The sequence below is a fragment of the Cornus florida genome, unplaced genomic scaffold (genome assembly GCF_030987335.1).
Source record: "Cornus florida cultivar Cherokee Brave unplaced genomic scaffold, ASM3098733v1 CherokeeBrave_3.0.0_Hap2_Chr10, whole genome shotgun sequence".
Taxonomy (NCBI): domain Eukaryota; kingdom Viridiplantae; phylum Streptophyta; class Magnoliopsida; order Cornales; family Cornaceae; genus Cornus; species Cornus florida.
This window is the reverse complement of record NW_026775580.1, coordinates 19965217-19983109: the sequence shown is the minus strand read 5'-3', so window position 1 is coordinate 19983109 and position 17893 is coordinate 19965217. Positions and strand designations below refer to the sequence as shown.

General features: G+C 37.4%; 1 pseudogene; it reads right to left on the bottom strand.

Annotated features, from left to right (window-relative positions):
- Nucleotides 1-1199: 1199 nt before the first annotated feature.
- On the bottom strand, nucleotides 1200-1297 carry LOC132280307 (small nucleolar RNA R71; annotated as a pseudogene).
- Between the last annotated feature and the right edge of the window lie 16596 nt (nucleotides 1298-17893).

Sequence of the window (17893 nt, the reverse complement as noted above, 5' to 3'; positions counted from 1 at the left end):
AAAGAATTGAATTAGACATTAGTTCTTTGTTGATTGTTTACTTTAAAGTCATTTTATTTTTATTTTCTCACTTAATATTTGTCAATTAGGTACTTGGAGCAAAGTGGAGCAAACGCTAGACCTTGAAGCAATAAAAAAACATATATATTTTGAAGTTGCTTAAGGACCATTTGTAAGTTTTTCTTTGAGTCTTGAATTTAGTTGTCTAGTATTTTCATGCTTTGGACAGCCCAAGTGGTCGCTTAAATTTAATTGTTTATTTTTAAATCCAAGCATACCTTCTTGTAGAAGGCATCGGCCAGTGTAGAGGCTTTTATTTGTTTGTGCATTGATATTATTGAGGAGTTTGGGAACATCGTATATGGAGGTTAAAAATTGTTATGTTGGTGTGTTGACTTATTCTAGTGCATGCGTGGTCGTAGATCACATAGTTGTCCTCTTGCTCATGTAAATCAAAATCTTAAAGTTTCCCATCGGCGTTTAAGAGGTAGTACTTGGGATAGTCATCATAATCTTCTAAATTTTGATCTTCCATCACCCTTAATAGAAGACCTAATTGAAGATCCCATTGAAGATCGTGGTCATGTGGATCATAACGGTGTGCACCACCCACCACAAGTTCATATTGTGGATCCTCTAGGTGTGCATCCACCCTTGGGAATGCTACATCCAATCAATCCTGTTGTGTAACAACCTAGTCTAGGGATGCCAAGGCCAAATATTGTTCCCCCAATTGGTGAACAACAATAACAATACATTCAAATGGCATACCCTCATCAAGGTCAAATGGCATATCTCCAAGGTCAAGAGGTATACCCACCTCTCCATCTTCCAATGGTCCTTAGGGATCGTTACACTCCAAATCAATATAATGCACCCACTTGCATTCAATTACCAAATTTTTGTGCTCATCATTATGAGATTAAGGCTTCCACCATTAACATGTAGCCCCTTTTCTATGGGTTGAGCAATGAAAAGCCTCATAAACATTTAGATGAGTTTTTGGAAGTTTGTTCCACCATGAAAATCATGGATGTGCCGGAAGAAGTCCTTAAAATGAAGTTTTTCCCTTTCACTCTTCGAGATAAAGCTAAATATTGGTTTAACAAACTGGGGCCAAATTCAATCACCTCTTGGGCACAATTACAACAAGAGTTATTAAAGAAGTACTACCCACGAGTCGAACCGATTCTATGAGAACTTCCATTCATGAATTTGCACAAGAAGAAGGAGAACCCCTTCATGAAGCATGGGAACGATTGAATGACTTGCTATAGAAGTGTCCACATCATGACATTTGTAAGTGGCAATTAGTCTAATGTTTCTTTTCAAGTTTATCTAATGCTAATAAGGGCATTTTTGATGCTTCATGTGGAAGCAGCTACATAGAAAGAAATGAGGATAAAATTTGGCATCTTTCTGAAAAAATGAGTGAAAACTCAATGAATAGATCTTTATCTTTAGGGGTGGTCGCCTAGCAAATGTGGGAGGAAAGAAAGCTCTATGTCAAATAGACCTTTCCATGGAAATTTTCACTGAAGTCAAAAATCTTACTCAAAGGTTTGATAAATTTCTTTTGAATCAAGGTCTGACAATTCAATCTTATTCCCATCCGTCTAATGAAATGTGTATGACTTGTTCTAGTTACACTCACCATACTTCAAATTGTCCTCTTGGACAAATTATACTAAGTGAGTCTTAAGAATAAGCAAATGCCACTTTCATTCATCAAGGGAACAACCCTTATTCTAATACTTACAATCCAGGGTGGAAGAATCATCCAAACTTCGCATGGAAAAATCAAGAAGATGGTGCAAACCCTCCTCAAACTCAAGATTACCAAGCAAAGTATGTTCCTCCACATCTCTGAAATAAAAATCAGAATTCTCAAGGTTACCGTCCTTTATTCTATCCTTAAAATGTGAATCAATATTCTTATCCTCAAGCATCAAATTCTCAATCCTACATTCATCCTCAAGCATCAAATTCTGAATCTTACTCTAATCCAAATCAAGCACCTCCTAAGAGTCTCGCTTTTGAAGATAAGGTCTTGGAAGCCTTTGGTGATCTTTGAAAAGATAATCAATTGTTTCATTCTCACTCTTAATCAATTGTAAAGCTTAAAGCTCAAATTGGGCAATTAGCTAATTCTTTAAATATGAGAGAGAAATGTAAGTTGCCTAGTCAAACTAAGACCAATCCTAAGGGGAAATTTATGGCACAAGCAAGTCCTTCATCGTGATTTTCTGGAAATGAGCAAGTTCAAGCAATTATTCCCTTGAGGAGTGGTAAGAAAGTGGATGACGGCGGGGGGACGCTTGTATACGCCAAAATAATATAGTGGATATGCGGTTCAAGAAAAGCTTTTTAGGTCAAGTTTAAATTTATAAAAGCCACTATTACCTCTAACTAAAAATATAGCTAGGGTGAGTAAGGATCGTCCCAAGGGATTTGTAGGTCGTGCTACTATGGAAACAAGATTAGGGTTAGTAGGCCGAGTGATCAAAATGTGGTTGGTTTGGTTGATTAAACTACAATTAAGACTAAACAAGCTCAATATAAAACAAGTAATTAAAGGGTAGAGAAAACAAGAGAGAGAGGGCTTGGGACTTAGAGGTCACTACTAAGCATCACCTTTCTATACACTCAATTCATAATTAATGTGGGGGAAAACATATGTTGCAACAATAGTGAGTGTGTGTGGTTGTTTCACCAAGCATGGATGACCAATTAAGTATATATTATCTAAACATCACAATGAATAGCACAATATATCAAACTAAGGCATTAATCCTTCCTTAAAGCTCATAACCCAAACGCATCACATGATTAGAGAAATATGCTACTTGTATTCATAAGTATGGAACATCAAACAACAAGCATAGATTATCCTCCCTTTTAATAATCAAGGTAACTATACTACATCTAAGCTAATGACATGAAAATGAAACTAATTAAACTAAGGGAGAGGCACAATCCATCAAGAAATGGATAGAATGAAATGATCAATTGGAAGAATTAAACCACCCAAATCATTGAATAAACAAGATTTATGTATATAAAAATGTCAAAACATATATTACAACACAAATCCCCTAAAAAATACATAAATCAAGGTAAAGAAGGCATGCTTAGGGCTAACTCTAGCCCCAAAAGGGTGTCTAGCCACTCATGGATGGTGCCTCCAACCCTCAAGGGCTATCTCCATGGTAGAAATGCTCTTCTTCTTGAGGTAGATGGAAGACTTCCCAAGAATGTGTCTCTAGCCTCCTCTTCTCTTTTCTTCCTCCTTAAGAATATATCAAATGTTGTATTTAAAAAAAAATAAAGCATCCGCTTGTAAAAGTGGCTCATAATCCTTATATAGGTAGCTCAAATGTCATACCCAATGGTCTAGGCTCGTACACAAGGGCTCCTCCAATGATTGCACTATGAGACAACTTTTAATGAGCTAGAAATTGATTTAATTCACACTTGAGAGGGTTCGATTGATCGAACCTATGTTGAGATCGATTGAACTTGGCTGTGATCTATTAAACTTTGGCTGGATCGATCCTCCCATAGCGGCGCCTTTTTGGATAAAGACAAATCTAAGATGTTTTTGAGATATTTTGAGAAAGAGATAAAAGTGGTAGGTGGGGTGGTATAACAGGATAAGATGGAATCTTTTCGATCGATCTGATAAATGTTGGATCGATCGAACATTGTGGGATCTTTGGATAAGGACAAAAGAGCTTGGATCTATTTTGGAATGCAGAGATCGATCCATGTCAGATCGATCGAAGAAATTATGTGATCAATCGAACTTTGCTGAACTTCCACCACTTGCTTCCACTTTGCTTCTTTCTTTCATTCATCTCAAGATTGCTTCAATTATGCTCTTATTTGGTTGAATTAGCTTATTTTGGGTATAAGTGCTTGAAAACGAAAGTAACATGAAATCAATCTAAAGCGGGAAAATAAGATAGATAAAGGTCCTAGAATACCTAAGCTTAACGGGTTTAAATGTGCACTTTTCAACGCTTATCACACCCCCAAACTTAAATATTGCTAGTCCCTAGAATTGAACTAGAAATTAAAAGAATGAAATGAACAACTATACAACTATAAACTCGAAAGCAATAAATGGATAACGCTACTTTTGTAGGGAATACGATTGCATTTAGCAAATGCAGTAAGCCATTTAAACCCCTAAGTTACCCCTTGTGGACGAGTGAAGTCTTATGAAGGTTTCCAGAAATGATACCCACAAACATTAAGCTCATTCCCACAAAAGCGGCACCAATATTGCAAACAAGCATTGGGAGAAAACTACCTCAAGTATGCAATTTTTCAACCATTTCCAAGCAATCTCCCAAAATTTCAACATCAAGCAAGCAAGTATGGTCCTCTACACATCAAGAAAATGATCATGCAAATTAAAACAACTCTAGAATCCTTTTTGAGTGGACTGGCATCAAATATGTTTCTATCTAAGCTAATTAGAGAAATGATCACATCCTTACCCTCAAACTAGCACACAAATCTAGTACCAATCATCAAGACAAAGAGTGGACCTTTTATTAAAGCTTTATTGATCTAGGTGCACTTATTCTTTTTACTCATTTTTTTTTTTTTTTTTTTGGGTACTATCCTTCGGATCAAAGATGGAAGCACAGTGCAATGCATTAATCTATTAAGCTTTCTAGCGATCCATGAGGTCGAGCGTTAGGTCAATAACTCCCAAACCAGACAGCTTTAGGGCACTAGGTGTTCAAATACCCCTAAGGACTTACAAGCTCAAATCAACTAGGCTACAAATCAAAACAACCTCCATCTAATCATTTCCCACTTCTCACCTTTTGGGAGATGTTGGTCTCCTTTTTGAGTGTCGCTACATCACAAGCTTAAGAGTGTGCACTAAGGCAAGGGCCAAGAGTTTTACATTTATAGAAGCCACTACTACCTTTCACTATAAATATAGCTAGGGCGAGTAGGGATCGTCCCAAGGGTTTGGAGTAATACTTGATTATGGAATCGCAATTAGGTTTAGTAGGTCGAGTGATCAAACAAATAGTTGGTTGGTTAATTAAACTAGAGAACAACTAAATTAAACTAAGTAATTGAATGTAACCAAGAGTAAGCAAGAGAGAGAGAGAGAGATCTTGGAGTTTAGAGGTCACCACCAAGCAATGCTTTTCTACACTTCCAACTAGTGACTAATGAGGGTAAAGTGTGTTGCAATATTTGTGTGTGTGTGTTTGGTTGATTCAATTAGTAAGGGTGACCAATTAAGCATACATTGTCTAATCAACATGTGAAAAGCATAATATATCTAGCAATTAAGTATATATTGTCTAAATAACATGTGAAAAGCACAACATATCTAGCAAAGTCATTAATCCTATCATTAAGCTCATAAGCAAAATACACCACAAGGTTAGAGACATATGCTACTTGCATTCAAAAGTATGGAACATCAAACAACTAGCATGAATTGTCCTCTCATCTAACAACTATGCTATCACTACACTACAATTAAACTAATGACATGAAATTAAACTAACTAAGTTAAGGGAGAGGCATAATCCATCAAGATATGAGCATGGACCATCTAAAAAATCACAAGAGCATTCTTTTAAGCACAATGTTTTGACAATCCCTAAATTCATAGCATTAACACACATAGACATGCATTAATTACACAAGAAAAAGAGGCCAACACATGAACATCTATTCTAGCATACATAGACATATGGATAGAATGAAATGATCAATTGGAAGCATTAAACCACATAAATCATTGAATAAACAATATCTATATATATCAAAATGTCAAAACGTTAATTACAACACTAATCCCTCAATAATACACAAGATTAAGATAGAGAAAGCATGCTTGGGGCTAACTCTGGCTCCAAGAGGATGTCTAGCCACTCATGGTGATGTTGCTCCAACCCTCAAGGGCTAACTCCATGGTTGAAATCTGCTTCTTGTTGATGAAGAACTCCAATGGTGTCTCTAGCCTCCTCTTCCTCTAAGCTTCCTCTCCAAGAGATAATATGAAAACAATTTTTGGCTCCCTTTGTAAAAAGTAATCCTTATCCTTATATAGGTAGGTCAAAATGACACCCAAAGTGAGCTAGAGTCGTGCACACAATATTCCCTAATGATTGGATAAAGGACAACTTTCAATGAGATGAAAATTTAACTTTTTCGCACTAGAGGAAGTTCGATCGATCGAACCTTGGTCTTGGATCGATCGAACTGGCTGAGATTTATCAAACTTAGGCTGGATTAATAGAACTGGTTGAGCTTTTTGGAAAAAGACAAATCTGAGATATTTTGGAGAGATATTTATGTGAAAAGGACAAAAGTGGTTAGTGGGTGGTATAGCTGTGGATAGGATCAATCATTTGAATAAGGACACAAGTGTTCGATCGATCGAAGGATGGTGTTAGATCGATCAAACTTTTGGACTTTATGCTTTTGGGCCAAGGCTTGGATCTATCTAGAAGTGCTGAGATCGATCATTGTTCGATCGATCGAACCTTGAACTTGGATCGATCGAACTTTGCTGCTTCCCACCTTTAGCTTCATTTGCTTCCTTCTTTCTCCACTTTGCTCTTTTCTTTGTTTAATCCCAGAATTACTTCGATTAAGCTATTATTTGGCTAAGTTAGCTTATTTTTGAGATAAGTGCCTGAAAATGGAAATAAAATAAAATCAATCTAAAATGGTAAAGTAAGATAGATAAAGGTACTAGAATGCTTAAGCTTAAGGGTTTAAATACACACTTATCAGCGTTCATCACACCCCCAAACTTAAATATTGCTAGTCCCTAGCAATGAACTAGAAATTAAAGGAATGAAATGAATAACTATATAACTATGAACTAGAAAACCATAAATAGATAACCCCACTTTCGTAGGGAACACGGTTGCACTTAACACATGCAACGAGCCTTTTAAACCCCTAGGTTACCCCCTAGTGGACGAGTGAAGTCTCGTGAGGGTTTCCAGAAATGGTACCCACAAACATTAAATGCATTCTTTCAAAAGAGGCACCAATATTGCAAACAAGCATCGGGAGAAAACTACCTCAAGTATGCAATTTTTCAAACATTTCCAAGCAATCTCCCAAAATTTCAACATCAAGCAAGCAAATATGGTCCTCCACACATCAAGAAAATGATTATGCAAATCAAAACAACTCTAGAATCATTTTTAGTGGACTAGCATCAAATGTGTTGCTATCTCAGCCAACTAAAGAATTAATCATATCTTTACCCTCAAACTAGCACACAAATTTAGTACCGATCATCAAGACAAAAAGTGGACCTTTTATTAAAGCTTTATTCATCTACATGCGCTTATTCTTTTCACTTGATTTTATTTTATTTTATTTTATAGGATCAAAGATGGAAGTATGGTGCAATGTGTTGATCTATTAAGCTTTCTAGTGATTCATGAGGTCGAGCGTTAGGTCAATGACTCTCAAACCGGATGGCTTTAGGGCATTAGGCATTCAAATACCCCTACGGACTTACAAGCTCAAATCAACTAGGCTACAAATCAAGACAACAACCATCTAATCATTTCCTACTTCTCACCTTTTGGGAGAAGTCCTCACTTTTTTTATTGCTTTTGTAACTTCATTTTTTTTTTTTGAATAAACAAGTTCAATTATTAACCTAGAGTTCGGGCCCTCCACCTTTCGGCGCAAGAAGTTCAGTGCTTGATGAGGCTAGAATCCCGGCTACTTTGTGAAAAGGGGTTGTTATCCACCTTTATCAAGAATGAAAGCTTTCAATGCACTACTAGCTCAATTGGGATATAACCAATTCAATAATCAACAAAGCATGTAGCCCACAAATGAATGCTAGTGTGCTCCTGTGCTAGTGTAGAATTCTAGAGTAAATCTTAAAACAATCACAAAATCAGGATGATGTGGACCACAAATGCGAGCAAGATATCAATCTTTCAAAAAATTTACTCCTAAATGGCATCCTCAGGCATACAAGGAGTATTGGACTCTCTAGTCAAGAAATTTTTAAATTTTAAGTAATATAGTCCTCAAAAGATCAAAATCATTGCTAGATATGGACCAATCATAGAAATATCCCTCAAATACACAAGTCATGCTCAAAATTTGAATTTAAAACTAATACTGTAAAGCACCATTCCCCCCAAACTTAAATGGCACAATGTCCTCAATGTGTAAGAGAACAAAGGAAAGAGTATACCAGTGCAACTAAGGCATAGAATGATCGGGACTGAAGTATCCGAAGTGGGTGGCATAGCCCCCCCAAACTTGGGATGAACTGTGGTCCTAAAAATTGGTACTTGGATAAACTTATTAGATAAGAACATGGGGTAATCAGTGTACAGTGGACATGCAAGTGTAAATGGGATAAATAGATAAAGAAATGAGAGAGGTATAAGGGTGGTCCTGAAAATTGGTAGCACTCTCTCACTGAAGTCACTGAGATGCACCTAATGGAATTAAAAGGACAGATGTATCAATAAAAACATACGACATCTATCATAGAGAAAAATAACATTAAAGTGTAATACATCCAGTGTCAAAGCCAACAGATCCGGCTGCAAAAATAATAGAAGCACAAGTGTAGCAGACACATAACATAGATAGAGAGCATAAAAAGATAAATAGATTGGGAGTCTCAGGCAGAAGGAGCTCCGCGGATCTCCCTGGCTAAGTCATCAATGGCAGTTAAGATCTTCGTACAGAGGCGAGAAATGTCAGCTCGAATGACAGCCATCACATTCAAACGAAGGGTATTAATGTCAGCTCTAAGGGCAACCAGCATATCCTCCAAACTCTGAAGGTGCTCTTCTAAGCGACATATCTGATTATGAGCCTTAGGTGTGGCTGAAGTGGAAGAACTGGCATTCTTAGTCATGGTCTGCAAAAAGGAAATCTTGCAATGGGATTAAGTGCTAGAATAATGAATTAAAGGCACAATAGAAACATGCTTGTCAAATAGGATAGACAAAACATATATGACAAAAATCTATGCAAGTGATAGGATGTGAAGTATGCTAAGCAATATAAGTATGAAATGCATCCAATGTGGAATATCACAGGCATTGGGCATAGATATGATGACATGAAGTGAATACAGGATGAATAAAGTGTGTGAGTGAGATCTGTGAAATTCGATCGATCAGAAAAAGAAGTGAGATCGATCACAAAAGTTGGATTGATCGAAAATAAGTGAGATCGATCTCACAGATTTGATCGATCTAAGACACAAGTTCGATCGATCGAACTGTGTTCTGTGAAAAAAACTAAAAGTCACAGATCTATGACTGTGGGAGCACAGGACCCACATGAACAGTTCGAGGGCCTATCAACACAACAAGCATCAATCCCAGTCACCTAAAATGGCTCACACTCCCAAAAATTAAAGTAACTCATTACAATGGATATGACATAAAGACGAATATGGACATATAGACATGAAAAGCTTAAAACTTCATCCATGGCCGCCAATCCTCATGATTAGTGGAACGGACCAAACACTTAAAGCATACTCTTAACAAATCAAAGTGTGAAATCAATAATGGGGTTTCGAATCTTACCTTGAAGCAAAGAGAGGAGAGATGAAAGGTGAAGAGGAAGAAGATCCGAGAAGAGGGAAAGATCAACACCTGGTTCATTATGGAGATCTCACTGGAGATGGAAGAGATGGGTGAGGTTACGGTGGTGTAGGAACTAGGGTTTAGAAATGTGGGTGAATGGGATCTTATCCTCTATTTAAAAATTGTTGCACATGAGTTCGATCGATCGAACTAGAATCTTAGATCGATTGAACTTTGAATGATTTTTTTTTTTTGGATTAAAAAAATAAGAAAATAAAAAAAAAATGAAAATATTTTTGGATTTTTGAAATTTAAAAAGTCAAAACAAAGTCAAACAATGAAATGGAGAATTGAGATCGATCAGAACAAGAGTTCGATCGATCAGACAGAGAGCAAAAATATGCAGGTTTTTGGCTCAGAAAATTGGCTAAGTGTTGGAACTTGAAGATCGATCAAACTTGGAAGTTGGATCGATCGAAGAACTTCAGATCAATTTTAGAATGTTTTGATCGATCAGACAGAGAGTTGAAATATGCAGGTTGATGCAGGCTCAAAATTTTTCTAAGTGTTGAGTCATGAGATCGATCGAACTTGAAAGTTGGATCGATCGAAGGTCTCTTGATAGATCTAAGAGTTAGTTCGAACGATGGGACAAAGAGGTGATTTGGATGCAGGTTTCTGCAGGTCAAAAAATTTTCTAAGTGTTGGATGCGGAGTGGAGTTCAATCGATCGAACTTAGGTTTGAGATAGATTGAACTATGCAGAATGCTCAATAATGACATGAAAGCTCATGCAATCCTCACCAAAGTTCCTTTTAATGCACATGAGAACCAAAAACAAGTATCTAGACTCCGCAAGAAATGAAATGAAAGATATAAATGAGGAAGGAATAGGGTTTTGACACCCTACGAATGCCTTTGCTAGTCTTTAACGTCTCTAGCAAGACGTTGGGCTCTTTTAGCCCGGATCAAAGATCTTGTTATGCATCCCCTCCTTATTGGGGTGATGAATGGTTCTTTGAACTTTTCCCAACAAATGGTTCTTCGAATAACGTGTTGGTTTAAGCTCAAAAGGAGCTTTCGGTTCCTTGTCAGTGCAATCTTCTAGATGCTCATACACCGGGTCAACTAGATGTGCAGCTTCAAAATGTCTTTAAAAGACTTGACCCTCTATGTAAGGTTTCAATCTTTAACCATTAACTTTGAAAATGTTGCCCTTCTTCAAGTTTTTGATTTCAACCGCCCCATAAGGTGCAACAGAGATGATTTCATAAGGACCTTCCCATTTGGTTCTCAATTTCTGAGGAAAGAGTTTCAGTCTAGAGTTGAAAAGCCAAGCTTTTTGACTAGGTTCCAAAGGCTTTTTCATAATATGTTTATCATGAAAGGCTTTGGTTCGTTCTTTGTAGATTTTGGCATTATCATAAGCATTGTGTCTCAACTCTTCTAACTCACTCAATTGGTGTAACCTATTCTCTCTGGCTTTATCAAGGTCAAAATTGAGCTTTTTAACTGCCCATAAGGCTTTATGCTCTAGCTCAACCGAAAGATGGCAAGGCTTTCCATATACAAGTCTATAAGGAGACATGCTAATGGGAGTCTTGAATGCCGTCCGATAAGCCCACAAAGCATAATTTAGCTTTCTTGACCAATCCTTTAGGGTGGTGTTAACCGTTTTCTCAAGAATATACTTAATTTCCCGGTTAGACACTTCAACTTGCCCGCTTGTTCAAGGATGGTAGGGAGTGGCTACCTTATGAGTGACGGAGTACTTAAGAAATAAGTGCCTCAAGAATTGATTGCAAAAATGTTTTCCTTCATCACTTATTATAGCCCTTGGCATACCAAAACGAGCAAAGATATTGGATTTGATGAATTGAATGACCATGGAGTGGTCATTTGTTTTGGTAGCACATGCTTCCACCCACTTGGAAACATAATCAACGGTAAGAAGAATGTATTGAAAACCATAGGACATAGGAAATGAACCCATAAAATCAATGCCCCATATATCAAAGATCTCAACAACAAGTATATTGGTCAAGGGCATCATATCTCTTCTAGACATTGTCCCCATCTTTTGACATCTCTCACATGGTTTGCAAAAATTGTAGGCATCTCTATAAATAATGGGCAAAAAAGCCCACTTTGAAGAACCTTCAAGGCGGTCTTCTTTACACTAAAATGCCCACCATATGCAAGAGTGTGACAAAACACTAGGACACTTGGAATTTCACTCTCTGGAATGCATCTTCTCACAATTTGATCCGGACAATATTGGTATAAGACAGGGTCTTCCCAATAGTAATTCCAGATGTTGGCAAAGAAACGATTCTTTTTGTTCTTCGACCAAGAAGTTGGTAGCTTGCCTACTACCAAATAATTCACAATGTTGGCAAACCAAGGCATTTTTCCATTAGAAATTTGGAAGAGTTGTTCATCCAGAAAAGAGTCACAGATTGGTAGACTGGGGAAAGGCTCTATCGATAACCTAGAAAGATGATCGGCAACCACATTTTCGGTGCCTTTCTTGTCCTTGATTTGAAAATCGAATTCCTGAAAAAGCAAAATCCATCTAATTAGCCTAGGTTTTGTTTCCCTTTTTGTCAATAGATGCCTCAAGGCGGCATGATCAGAATAAACGATAACCTTGGACTCTAAGAGATAGGAACAAAATTTATTAAGAGCATATACTACGACAAGTAATTCTTTCTCGGTAGTGGAGTAATTCAATTGAGCTCCCGAGAAAGTTTTACTAGCATAGTATATGGCACAAGGAAGCTTACCCACTCTTTGTCCCAAAACTGCCCCCATGGCATAATCAAAAGCATCACACATGATTTCAAATGGCAATGACCAATTGGGAGGTTGCATGATAGGAGCAGATGATAATAATTCACGCAATTTATGAAAAGCATCTAGGCATGCTTGATCAAAGACGGAAGGAGTTTCCTTGGCAAGAAGATTGCACAAGGGTCGAGCAATTTTGCTAAAGTCTTTGATAAAACGGCGGTAAAAGCCAGCATGACATAGAAATGAGCGAACCTCTCTCACCGTTGAAGGTGGAGGTAATTCAGAAATAAGTTCGACCTTCGCTTTATCTACCTCTATTCCTTTCCTTGAGATAACGTGACCCAAAACAATACCTTCTTGAACCATGAAATGGCTCTTTTACCAACTAAGTACAAGGTTGGTTTCATGACATCTCTTAAGCACTAGATCTAAGTTTTTGAGGCATGCATCAAATGAGGACCCAAAGACAGAAAAATCATCCATGAAGACAAAAGGCATCCGTCTATAAGCAAATGTGCCGAATAGACATGCAAAGGTGGTTTTCTCTTGGTCTAGTGGGTCGAGGACTACTAGATTGTACCCCGAATAGCCATCAAGGAAGCAATAATATTGTTGCCCGGCCAATCTCTCTAGAATTTGATCAATGAATGGCAAAGGAAAGTGATCCTTTCTAGTGGCGGCATTCAATTTGTGGTAATCAATGCATACACGCCATGAATTGGCGGTACGCTTAGAGATTTCCTCACCCTTTGCATTCTCAACCACCGTAATCCCCAATTTTTTGGGAACTACTTGAGTTGGACTCACCCATTTGCTATCAGAGATTGGGTAAATGATTCCAGCATCCAAGAGTTTGACAACTTCCTTCTTACCTACTTCTTTCATGTTTGGATTAAGTCTCCTTTGGGCATCCCTAAAGGGTTTTACATTATCTTCCATAAGTATGCGATGCATACAAATAGAGGGGTCAATTCCCTTAAGATCCGCCACACTCCATCCTATGGCTTCCTTATTTTCTTTAAGCACACTTAAGAGAGCATCTTCTTGGTCTTTTTCAAGACTTGAAGAAATGATAACCGTAAAAGTCTCTTTTGGTCCTAAGAATGTATACTTGAGATTGGAAGGTAAAGTTTTAAGCTCAAGAATTGGTGGAGAGACTAAAGATGAGACCGGTGGAGTGCTAGAGAGTGGAGGAAGAGGTTCTATTGGAGTTTTCCAAGATGGAAAATCTATGCTTGCAACAGTTCCATGAGATTGCTTACTTCATTCATTGAATTTTCATCATCAAATCCACAACTTCCATACATTTCAAGAAGACAAGAAGCTAGAGGATCATCGGATAAGAGAGATGAAAGACTATCCTCAATTGGTTGTTTCATTAGCATCGTCGGAATCGATTCCTCAACAACCTCATCTAACACATCTACAAGGCAACACTTATCTTCATCCATGGGATGTCGACTTGCATAGAAAACATTAAGTTTGATCATCATGTTGCCAAAAGAGAGGTCCATAATCCCGGATCTATAATTAATTATTGCATTTGCGGTGGCAAGGAATGGTCTCCCCGAAATGATTGGGATGTGGTTGGAGGGATTAGCAACCGGTTCGGTATCAAGAACTACGAAATCAACCGGAAAGTAGAATTTATCCACCTTGACATGAATGTTCTCAACCATGCCCCTAGGTGTTTTGACGGATCTATCGGCCATTTGAAGCACCACCGAGGTTGGCTTCAATTCATTCAACCCTAATTGGATATATACGGAGTAAGGAATCAAGTTGACACTTGCATCTAAGTCAAGAAGAGCTCTATGAATTTCATGAGTTCCAATCACACAAGAAATAGTCGGAGCACCGGGATCTTTGAACTTAAGTGGAGTGTTTTGTTGAAGAATGGAGCTCACTTGCTCCGTGAGGAACACTTTTTTAGGGCTTGGTCCCTTGCTCTTCCTCTTTTGTGTGCAAAGATCTTTCAAGAATTTTACATAAGGTGGAATTTGCTTAATGGCATCCAAAAGAGGAAGATTGATATTGACTTGCTTAAAAATTTCCATCATGTCATGTGTTTTCCCTTCTTGCCTCCCATGAGGCGAAGTTTCTTTTAAAGCATAAGGGAATGGAGCTTTTGGTTCACAAGACTTTGTAATTTGAGAGGATGATGGAGAAGATTGAGAATTCAGGTTAGGAATATTTTCATTCAAAGGAGTAGGACTGGAATTGGAAATTGGATGGGCGACAACTTTGGGTGGCACCGATTCCCTATCTTCCTTTGGTAGCTCAACCCTATTGTCCACTTACTTACCACTTCTCAAGGTGGTGATGGCTTGCGCTTGAGCTTGGGAAGAATACCGCGATGTAGGGTTTGCTTCCACACAATATTGGGCCTTTGGATTCCTCTCGGATTGACTAGGTAATTTCCCAATCTCTCTTGCATTCAATGCATTAGCTATGGTCCCAATTTGGGATTCAAGCTTTGATATAGATTGAGAGTGGGATCGCAACAAGTTGGTATCCTTTTCTAAACTACCCAAAGCCATCAAAACCTTGTCTTCAAATGTGGAATTACTAGAAAGTGCTTGAGGATAATGAAAGCTAACTTGGGAATCGTACATTTGAGGATGTGAGAAATCATTCATTCTTTGATGATGGAAAGAAAAAGAAACGAACCCTTGAGAACCTCCATTTCTTTTATGAGGTGGAATGTATTTTCTTTAAAGATTTTTAGCTTGATAAGGGCTTTCATTCCACAATAGAACATATGCTTTTGAATAAGGGTGTGCAAATGTGGCATTAACTTGTTCAAAGTGTTCATTAACAACATGTCCATGGGGACAATTGAAAGTAGAATGCAAAACACTTGAACATGTCATGCAAGGCTCACAAAGATGAGTTGTATGATGAAAATGAGATGCATTGGAAGCCGGTTTTTGATTCAACAAAAATTGATCAAGTTTTTGAGAAAAGGGTTTTAACCTCGGCTAAAATTTCCCTTGAATTTTCAATTTGACACACTGTTACACTTTCCTCCTTTTTAGTAAAACCATGATCAAGCCGAGAAGTGTAATATTTGTGCAAAGAATTTTCACTCATTTTTTCAAAGAGGTGCCAAATGTCATCTTCATGTTTCCCAAAATATGAACCTCCACATGAGGTATCAACTATGTCCTTTTGCATGTCGGATAGGCTTTGATAGAAGTATTGGACAACTTGCCATTTTGGAATACCATGGTGTGGACACTTTCTTAGCAAGTCATTCAATCTCTCCCAAGCCTCATGCAACAACTCTCCTTCCCTTTGAGAAAATTCTCTAATTGAAGCATACATTACATTGGTCAAACTTACGGGGTAAAACTTTTTAAAAAACTCATTTTGCATTTGTGCCCAAGATGTTATCGAATTCACCCCTAGAGTATTGAACTAATGTTTTGCTTTATTTTTAAGTGTGAAAGGGAAGATGAGTAATTTAAGAACTTCCTCCGGGACATCCATGTACCTCACGGTGGAACATAGTTTAAGAAACTCATTAAGATGCCTATATGGTTCCTCTTCATCCAAGCCATAAAAGAGTGGACACATTTAAATGGTCTCTGGCTTGATTTCATATTAATTAGCCTCAAAATTAGGCAACATAATGCAAGTAGGTGTATGGTATGCATGAAGATTATAATGATCACGAAGGACCATTGGAGGAATTGGAGCTTGAACTCCGGTGTTATGTTGATTAAGAGGTAGGTTTTGCATGAAGCGTAGGCCTAAGTAGCCAAGATTACCCTCTAGATTTTCCATGTGAATGCTTAGAATGTATGGTATGACAAGGTCTATACAACACTACAAATGACATACAAATCACCATAAAACAAGTAAGCACTCCTCTTTCGCAACAAATAAACAATCAACAAACTTCCTCCACATATAATGTTCCCATACTCCTATGCTTTGATAACAATGCAAAGAAAAGTAAATTGCCTCTACGCGGGCTCACGATTTATCTAAGAATTCAAAAACAAGCCTCCACGCCGGCCGATGATTTAACTAAGGGATTGAGTAAGAGAGTCTCACAAAGGTCCTTTAGCACTTCAACTCCAAATTTAAAGCTTAGCTTAGCAAAATTTTTTATTTTTAGCACTTTTCCTTTCTTGTTTAGCTCCTTTACTTGATGGCTCTTTTGCTTGCCTCCTAGCTCAATGCTCCTTGTCAAAGATAAACAAACACAATAAGTAATATAAAGGAAAAATAAAAACAAAGTAAAGATACGATCAAAAGAGTGCTAATTCCAAATTGATTCCACAAATACGACTTTGCCTAATCCCAGGCAACGGCGCCAAAAACTTGTTGGTCTCCTTTTTAAGTGTCGCTACACCACAAGCTTAAGAGTGTGTATTAAGGCGAGGGCCAAGAGTTTTACATTTATAGAAGCCACTACTACCTTTCACTATAAATATAGCTAAGGTGAGTAGGGATTGTCCCAAGGGATTAGAGTCATACTTGATTATGGAATCGTAATTAGGGTTAGTAGGTCGAGTAATTAAACAAATGGTTGGTTGGTTAATTAAACTAGAGAACAACTAAATTAAACTAAGTAATTGAATGTAACCAAGAGTAAGCAAGAGAGAGAGAGATCTTGGGGTTTAGAGGTCACCACCAAGCAATGCTTTTCTACACTTCCAACTAGTGACTAATGAGGGTAAAGTGTGTTGCAATATATGTGTGTGTGTGTTTAGTTGATTCAATTAGTAAGGGTGACCAATTAAGCATACATTGTCTAATCAACATGTGAAAAGCATAATATATCTAGCAATTAAGTATATATTGTCTAAATAGCATGTGAAAAACACAACATATCTAGCAAGTCATTAATCCTATCATTAAGCTCACAAGCCAAATACACCACAAGGTTAGAGACATATGCTACTTGCATTCAAAAGTATGGAACATCAAACAACTAGCATGGATTGTCCTCTCATCTAACAACTATGCTATCACTACACTGCAATTAAACTAACGACATGAAATTAAACTAACTAAGCTAAGGGAGAGGCATAATCCATCAAGAAATGAGCATGGACTGATGCGACAAAGCGTGTGCACAAAATAATGCACAACACTTTAGGTTTAGAAATAATGTCAAGTGGGCACCATATTTTAGAATTTATAAAACCACTAAACACTTATACTATGGAGTATGAAGTGAGCAGGGATCGTCCCAAGAGATCTAAACAATTATAGGTTTTTCAGAATTGAATTCTACTTTAGTGCTTATGTGATTACTAAAAAGGTTTTGTTTTGTGATTAGACTAATTTTAAACTAAATGTAATTCTAATGTAGCTAATACTTGCAAAGAAAAGTATGAAGCATCAATTTCAAGCTTGAATTGCATACCTAATGACAAATAAACTAAGTGTAGTGCAATTCACCAATCCAAAGAATGGTCCATCAATTCAAGTTACAATTCTAGCTTACATTAATCTAGAAGATAATGCAATTGTGACAAAAAGTATAGAATTCAAACATA